Below are 9,877 nucleotides of genomic sequence, written 5' to 3'. Positions count from 1 at the left end.
ACTTACTGTAGCAAGATATTGCCTTTGGAAAATTGGTCAGGAAAGTGAGTTCAACTAGGAAGAATATTTTATGATCCCTAGCATTTTGAATATACATTAGTTATTAGAATAGTAACAGTGATGATCTTAATTCACACATAGATTAAATTTTCAAACAACATTTCTTTCAATATTTGATAATTACAACTTTGGTCATTTAATTTAGCACATTTATTGTCATTGTTTTGTAATCTTTTTTTTGTTTTTGTTTGTTTGAACGGACATCTCATTTTTGTTCTTTATATAATTATTGACAGATGGCGGCAAACATTCTCTTGTTCTATTGAAGGACACCTATGGGTGCAGGAGTTTCGCGCTACATCGAATACCTATTGGTGGCCTTCGGCTATTGTCTGCTCTATGGTCGGGTTGTTGTCGCTTTGACACATTTCCAATTCCATTCTCAATTTTATCTTGTAATACTTCCAACGGACTTTTATACTTATCAATGGCCGAAATCAAAGACCCCAACGTAATTTTTCAGTGGAATCTTCGCTTTATTTTTTTTTATAATTCTTGGGAACGTACAAGTCATTTCCTTCTTTATATATTTATTAATTGGTGGCGACTGTAATGCCTTGCTAACATTCTCTTGTTATGTTTCCAACAGACGCTTATACGTAACTTTCAAGGTCCGAGATTGGTAACCATTTCTGGACTTTAGGATGAAATCAATAAAACCTGCTTTAAAGAGTGTAGTGCAACATTTTGACAGTCTTGAATAGTTCCTTAATTTTCAAAGATAAACTTCATGTTTCTTCCTGTACACTGGCTGTACACTGAATTAATTAAACCCATTTGAAGCTTTATAGTGAAGACTTGCAGTAAAACCTACAATAACGTAGAATTAAAGAAAACACTTTTCAAAGAATTTACCAAGCATCTAGTGTTGTGTGGATCCCTTTTCTTTGTAATGCGTTTTACTTCAATATTTCTGTTGTTAAGCCCACGTTGTACATTCTTGCACAACCACCCGGTATATTGTAATAACTTATATCTTGTTTTATCAACCGAAATACCATACTGACTTGCGTAAGCTCTTTGTGCTCATCGAGTGCAAGAAATCAATAGACTAAGAGCTTGCAGTTGTAGAACATGTAGAAAACAAATGCTAAGACCAGTTGCCGTTTCATTATCTAAAACACTGCTGTCCCACATACTTTTATCGTCCGATTTCAATAAAAGGTCTCCTCTTTCAACATTGATTCCAATATGATTATTCGTAAGTTCATCCATTCTATTGTCAAGACATTTTGTATGATAAGAGTTTGCCTTTCCAAAGTTAGTTCTGATGAGATGATCATATAAGTACATAAATATATAAATGAAATTCCCCACACGAAAACTAACGGTAAAGTATTTTTTTGTTGTTTCGTTATACTTTACACACATACCTTTCTCTAGTCCAAGCATCTTAGATATGTAGAGTCCAATTATTGTAATTGTTAGCTTTCAAAGTGGTGGCTTTTAGACTTTTCGTGTAAAGCTCAATCTGATATTGGAGCCCGAAATCTGCTTGTGGCAACAGCCTCGCACACGAAAGGCTCGGTTTCATATTTCCCTTAGTCCTGGTTAGGGAGAATGATAAGATCGTAGTCGGACACTTCTTTGTGCAATTCCAAATCATTAATTCCCACATATTTTTCATTATAAGGCTTGTTACATGAGTTACGGAATATTATACAAACTTTTTTTAGTAGAGAAAATCACTGACTTGTTTTCAACTTTGTGCTATTTGTCATGTTTACAATAAAAAAATCCGAGAAATATTAGAATGTTTCCTAAATCAGAAAATAGGTTGGAACAATTTTATCTTTTGTCTTCACAAAACTATGTTAGTGCTATTTCATTCCATCTATTCAAATGACTATTACGTTTTCATTTATTTTGACATAATTTTGCCTAAAAATCTGTCCTATACGTTTGTGATGCTTCTTCATGTGTGCTCTTCTTTTGGCTCATCGGGTTGTTCCTCGATATCGTCTATATGATTGGATGGTATTTTATATCCTTTTCCTGTTTAGTACGGAGAAAACTTCTTCAATGTGTTTCTGAGCCGATGCACGAGGTTACAGGATTTCTTTATAATGCTTCTCTATTGGTTTTTCTATTACTCCAACCGTTTCAGAAATATAAACATTGCTCTTACATGTTGAACTTCACCTCACATAACACGTACCATAACAGTTTGAAGTCAACAAAAAGCTGAAAAATAAATTATTGTTTGGCATAACGGCTTCGAACTTCGTTAACATACTTTGCAATGAATGTGTTTATATTTTTATCACTACTTTGCACAAGTTTACTTACATCCTGTATCAAAGAAAAGAAGAGAAAAAAATGCATAGGATAACAGATTTACATTGTAATGCACTTCTGTTTTCAAAAATTACTTTTCGTCTTTTATTTCTGAAACAATTAGACAAGATTATTAAGTTATTTAAACAAACCGAAAGTGGGTTTACAATATAATGTTTACGTTTATTCGTTACATGTAAACAGGTCTCGCTTTATGATGACCTTAATTTATGAACCTAAACAAAAATACTTAGAGTGAATGACGTTCCCATATTTTTTTTCATTTTTCACGTGAGAAAAATAACCAGTCAGGGGCATTACTTAAACAAGTAACAATTAAAATTACCTATACAAGTAATGTTGAAAACGAGGCTAATTTAAATATAACTTATATAAGTTATTTTTCTGAATATCATTTTTATAAGTGTCCAAGAATACAGATTTTACTAGCTTTAAATAATTTTCACAGTTATCTGGTTATTTTTCCCTTGATATATAAAAACTAATTCTTCAGAAACACTAATTAACTTTCCGACGCACTTATCTTTTATACCGACGCTTCTGGGTCAAAGATTGGTCTCTTGGGACTATTAAATTATCATTTTCCTCTAAAATCTTGAAGGTAGACTGATATAAAGAGATAGATACTTGTGAATTAATTAAGACCTGAAGTTATTTATAATTTGTAACCTAAATCAATTACATAGGTGCCTTAGATAAGTGTAATTGCTATATTTTTCAAAAATGTTTAAAATAACTTATTCAAGTGATATTTTTGTCATTATTTTCAAAGTATGCCTTTATCTCTATACTCCTCTCAAATCTGATAAATTCTTTATTTTAAGATATAAAATGTTGTTTAAAATCATGAAAACTTCATTTGGTCTTGTATAAGTAATTAAAAAAAATAACTTGTTTAAGTAACGCCCCTGACTGATAACTGTTCCTACTACTGATATTGTAAGTGATAAGGACAAGAGCAATTATCCTTTTCAAAAAGGTATGTAAATTGGAACTAGGTTTTACTAAAGAGAACGCAACATATATATCATGCTTTTCTTTGTAACTGGTGTTTGTTTGTGCTGTATAACTATGCACTCTTTCTTATTAATTTTTGTCATTGAGTTATTAGATTTCCATATTATGGATTTCAACAGGTTACAAAGTGACAAATCTTGTAATGTGGTCTGACATTCTCCTTTTGTTTTTCTCATATTTTTCTATATTATAGTAAGCCTTTGCTCTTTCAGACAGTTTTTCTACATCCTTGAAGTAAGTCTGTGTATATTGATTTTCAGTTGCAATTATGTTTTGCATTACTATTAGGAATTTGCATTAGTTCTTCACTGCTTCCTGTTACGTAACCGCATGTTAATTTCCTCAAAATACAAAATCCAAAATCTAATATCGTATAATTATAACCCAAAAAAATGTAATGTGTTTAAACAATTGAATAGACATGTGTGGCATGCGTATACTTTATGCAAAAACGTTTTATTTATACCATTATTTCTCGCTATAATTGTTTAGTGATTTTACGTAAATATTGACTCGGTTATTTGTTTTAATATTATAATGATTACTAAATGAGTTCAGAATTATCAACTAAAATAAAATTGTTATAAAACTCGTACTGTCTTGGCTAACTGGGTCGTGGTTCGAACTGCGTGTGCAAATATAGTGAAGTGATCCGTGATGACTAATATTGTCGATAGTTTCCATTCGGTGGTTTAAGGGAAAGGAAATCCATACACATTAAGTCTCATATCGATATCGTTGACATGCTTTAAACGTTGATTGGTAAGTGAATTCCTACGGACACATCTTCCACATTCCTCTATTCATTTCTGTATAATTTGCATTGGTGCAATTAATAATGCCAGTAAAAAATATCCTTGCCCAGTGATGTTGTTTGATATCTTCCAGGATGTCCCATGTCACTGTGTATGGCTTTCAACAGATGGTACATGTTCTAATGGTGGTATCAGTTGACATATTTCTCATTTACAACCGTAACTCGATGAAGAAGTATGTCATACAGTAATCGATAATTAAACTGCTCTACATGTGGTTCGGTCCAATGTCTTTCCTGGTAGGCTTGCTATTTCCTCTTATATTATCCACAAAATGTTATATGTCAGGATACTGCTCGTGAACGTTCCTCCAGTCTTCTTAGATCAAGATCTCTCAGTAATAGACCTAATTTCAACGTAAGACTGTCGATGTAATATTCTTGCATGACTACATTACAGAGGTCTTGGAGTGAATCACTTTATCACGGTAACTGAATAAGTGCGTCTGCATCTGCGTTGATTTTTCCAGGTTTTTACTTGATGTCAAAGGTAAATGCTGTAAATCATGCTAGCCAACGGTATCCTGTAGCGTCTAACTTCGCATATTTCAATACATAGATGACAAAGTAAAACAGTAACTGAGTATAAAGCCTCCAGTGGACATCATACTATTAATATCCAAATTTATACCTTCATGCTGAAAAAAAATCAAAGGAAGACTTTAAAAGAGTGAAGAGATTTTCCTTCACACATATGCTTGTTATTTGAATAACCAATGAGAATGACAAATAAAACACGACCAATACTGGACATGAATAGAATGATTAGAAATGTAAAAGGTTCATGCTTCAATATCTTTTTAATAGTATACTATTGTAATGTGTAAATAAGTATACAGATCCAATAAATAGGTTCCAATGGCTATTTATTATCAAAACAGTAATTTCATACAGGTCAAAGTACAAAATAGAATACATTTGTTAGTAAAAAAAGTTAGCATTTGATGTTGGAATAATAGTCATTTAGTTTTTTTCCTGAGTTGATTGAAACTTATGCAGAGAGTATAAGTGTTGTTTATTCAGATGGAATGGTTTCTTCCATGAAATGGGGCAGTTGATTCCATTGTGAGGTCAGAGGTCATGCCTAATTTGGTCTGACTGATATCAGGGATTAGGTTCGCAGGTTACAATTGCAGGCTGCCAGCTTCTCACTTTTGATTTGGCTGTTGAATACAAAGGACGTTTACTCTATAGGAATAATTTTTCAATTTCACCCACCATCCACCCCACTCTACCACCTTCAACATTTCACTGAATGCGGGAACAGTTCTCAGCAACCCAGTGGTGTTTATTATGTGTAAATAAGTATACAGATCAAATAAATAGGTTCAAATGGATATTTATTATCAAAACAGTAATTTCATACAGGTCAAAGTACAAAATAGAATACATGTGTTAGTAAAAAAGTTAGCATGTGATGTTGGAATAATTGCCATTTTGTTTATTTTCTAAGTTGACGCATAATTAATCAAATATATGAAGATTTGAATATGTTCCACATTGACCTCGGGCTTTAAATAGTCATAAAACATACCAGTATTGTCTAACATAACGTTCCCATTTTTTTCATTCATTGTCCACGTGATAAAATTAACTGTTCTTTCTACTGTTTTTGTTAGGTCATAAGGATAAGAGCAATTATCATTTTCAAAAAGGTATGTAAGTTGGAAGTCAGATTTACTAAAAAAAGTGCTATAAAAAATGCAACTGGTATACCATGCATAAATGAGAGGGTTAGCGCTATAAAACCAGGTTAAACCATCATTTTCTACATTTGAAAACGCATGTACCAAGTCAGGAAAATGACAGTTATTTGATTTTGCCATGTGATTATGGACTTTCCGATTAGAATTTCCTCTCAGTTCAGTATTTTGGTGATTTTACTTTTTTCTTTCTAACAGGTGTTTGTTTGTGCTAAATCTGCACTCCGAGTCATTTATGTTTTTCATTGAGATGTAGGATTTCAATATGAGGTATAAGAGCAGGATACAAAGTAACAAGTCTTGTTATTTGGTCTGACATCATTTTTTTTATTTTCTCATAATTTGCTTTTGAATTAGTAAAGTAAGCCTTTGCTCTGTCAGACATTTTTTCTAGATACTTAAAGTAAGTCTGATTAAAAGTATTGCCAGTTGCTTTTTTTTTTTTGCATTAGTCTTTTTGAATACATATTTGTTCTTTACTGCTACTTTAACCTCACTGCATGGTAATTTTCTCATTTTTTTTAGAAATAAAAAATTAAATATCGAATAATTAGAACAAACAAATAGTAATGCCGGTAAATAATTGAAAAGTTGTATGTGGCATGCGTATGCTTTATGTACAAAGTTTTCATGGATACCATTATTTATCGCTATATTTGTCTAAATTTTACGTATACATATTGATTCGGTAATTTGTTTGAATATTACCATGATTACAAATAGTTATCAAAGGTACAAGGATAATAATTTAGTACGCCAGACGCGCGTTTCGTCTACATCCGAGTCACCAGGGACGCTCATAACAAAACATTAATATAGCCAAACAAGTACTAAATAAGTTCAAAATTAATAACTAATTTAAACATTTTGTGTAAAATAAAATTGTAATAAAACGTTAACGCATCCACAACTGTCTTGGCTAGCTGGTTCGTGTTTGGAACTGCCTAAGCAAATCTAATGAAGTGATCTGTGATGAATTATAGTGTTGATAGCCTCCCTTAGATGGTTCGAGGGAAAGGAAGTCCATGCACATTAACTGCAATAGCGATATCGTTGAAATATTTGACAGTGGTCCACGCTTGTTGGTAAGTGACTTTCTACGGACACATTTTCCACATTCCTTTATTCATGTGTGTATATTCTGCAATGGTGCAATTTATAATGCCAGTACAAATTATCCTTGCACAGGGATGTTGTTTGATATCTCCCAGGATGTGCCATGTCACTGTGTATGGCTTCCAACAGATGGTACATGTTCTAATGGTAGCATCAGTTGACATGTTCCCTCTTCATTTACAACGGTAACACGATGAAGAAATCCGTCCAACAGCAAACGACGATTAAACTGCTTATCGTGTGTGTTCGGTCAAATGTTTTTTTCTGGTAGTCTATGTTTGCCGAAATTTGTAAAGTTCTAAAGATTCACGTTCAAATTTAGAAGTTGCTTTTTCATTTGCGGCGACATGTTTTAATTTAATGAGGTCATTTTCAATCTGTCTCTTTTCTCCTAATGTTGAGTATGTTAGCTTGTTATTTTTTGGGATTTTTGTCAGGTTTTCGGAATCCTCCGGTTTTTATGCCTTATACAATTTTACCCATTTACCCATTAACCCTCAATTTACTTGTGCATAATTATAAGCCATCTATTAAATCTTTGTTATTTTCTAATAGTTTTTTAGAACTTATTAATGATAAAGCTATGAAAAATCATATTAGAATATATTTTCCCGCCAAAATTAAAATTTTCTTATCCCGAAAACAAGCACATTGACCTATATTTATATATATTTTTACTTTTTGGGTTCCTTTATTAAACCTCTATCAATACATACTATTGTTATGAAAAGCTTGTTATTTTGAAACTGAGTAGCGAACTTCTTTTATACAGTTCCAAAAATACCATGAATGTCAAACGGAATGTGAATACAGAGTAACGAAGAGACATTCAGAAACTTATGTTGAACGATACCATTCGAGTATTGTATAAATTCCTTCCCACTTAGGAAAAGAAATTCAGATGAACAGGATTGAATTATAGTTCATATATAGTAGAAAGGAGAACATCTCTAGTATTAATAAAAATATTGATGAATATGCATATGCTTGTCAGTGAACAAAAAAATATATATCGGTTCTCAATTTAAAAAGCAGAACAGTTTTTCATATTCTTACATGAAATATTATTTAGCAAAATTTATTTGGAAGATAAATATGAAGTTTGGTTGGAAAGGCTACTAATGTTGTAACAAGAAAGAATGTTCTAGACATGTATATCAGGAAACCATACTTGTGCATTTGTTTAAAACCACTGTGCTGTTTCCATCAATACGGTTCGCAGTCTCAATGCATTGATAAATATCAATCAGATGGTTCTGTATCTCCGGTTAAATATCATATGGTGCAACGAGGCTAAAAAGTTCCGAAGACATTTTCCAGGCGATAAGATACTATAAATTTCGCCAGCAATCCATTTATGGGAAGGAAATTCAAAGTAAGCTATTGTCTGATTGAGTAACTACAAAAGATCTTTTACCAAATCCATCTATACACGTGGAAAAAAGTATGGCAACACTACCATTGAAAACAATGTAAAATGATATGATTGTAGAATGAATATAATTAGGGTTCTGCTAAACACTTTTGATCATTTTATGCTTTGAAATTGAATTCATGGTGTTAACTTACTTTTCATTTAATATTATTGCTACATGGTTATGACATAACAGCTGCACTGAAATAGTTTTTTCTCACTTTTCACAAAAAAAACACAAATTTTGCAGGACTAATTTTTTCCAATACATTGGTTCTTCAACAAATACAGATTTTTATGCATAAAATGATAGAACTTTTTGAATGTAAGTTGATAACACAAATTCAGTTTTAAACCATAAACGGATCAAAAGTACTTCAATTTACATTGTTTTCAATGAAAGTGTTGCAATACTTTTTTTTCAGGTGTATACAAGTTCCAAAATTTGAGAAATGACTCTCTCTAATTTTTGCGCTATTTTCACATTCCATGATTGGTCAAAATTTTATTGTAACGTTAAATTTTCTTGGTTTCTTGAGTTTTCCTTTTGTAACGTCATGAAAAAAAGCGACCATGCCTCATGAGGTCATATATAAAAGTACACAACTTTTTTCAGATCTTTGAAAAGACAGGATAAAAATCATTGGTGAAACAGATTTTACCACTATAACTCGTGTGTTACGATATTTCTCCACCCTCGACAATTCAATTTTAACTATTTTAAAAGCTTGGCAAGCCTCGCGCGCTTTAAATATAAATTTTAACTGTCTCGAATGGAGAAATATCGTTACACACTTGTTGCAGTTGATGAATCTATATGCCAAAATTTGAGAAATGACTGCCATATGTCGCACCAAAATTAAAAGTATGTGCTAAGAAAGCCTTGAATGGTAGAACCAACGACGATTTGACAATTAATCCTTATTCTTTACATTTCTTTGACGAATCATCTGTCACACAAAATAATTCGAAACTGGAAATGGGCATGCAACTTAGAGGGAAAGGCTAAAAATAGGCTTCCAATGCCACCCACACGGCAAACCTCTTTAATGGCCCTTTGTAATTGATTATTTCAATGTTTTAGATGGACCTTCAAATGAATTTTATCTCTATGCCTTTTGTCATATGCTTTACCGAAACTAGATCGATTTGGAAACCGTCACGTAGAATTATATCAACCTTCATATCACCCAGACTTGAATACTTGCAGTATGTTCTAAAGAAATGAAAGACTTTGTCAAGCCAAACGATTTACGCGCGTGAATTGACTGAGATGGCTATATGTGACGGTCTAGAACAAATTACTCCTTCACAGTCTATTTTGTGGATGTGGTTATTTGTAAAAACACTTGCTTAGTACATCATATATATCCTCATAATTGATTTAATTAAAATTGTTCATGTTTTTTTTTTGTGTTATGCAAAATTTGAGGGGGAGGTTAACAGATCTATTGA

Source organism: Mytilus trossulus, chromosome 8 (genome assembly GCF_036588685.1).
Source record: "Mytilus trossulus isolate FHL-02 chromosome 8, PNRI_Mtr1.1.1.hap1, whole genome shotgun sequence".
Taxonomy (NCBI): domain Eukaryota; kingdom Metazoa; phylum Mollusca; class Bivalvia; order Mytilida; family Mytilidae; genus Mytilus; species Mytilus trossulus.
Note: the sequence above shows the minus strand (reverse complement) of the source record.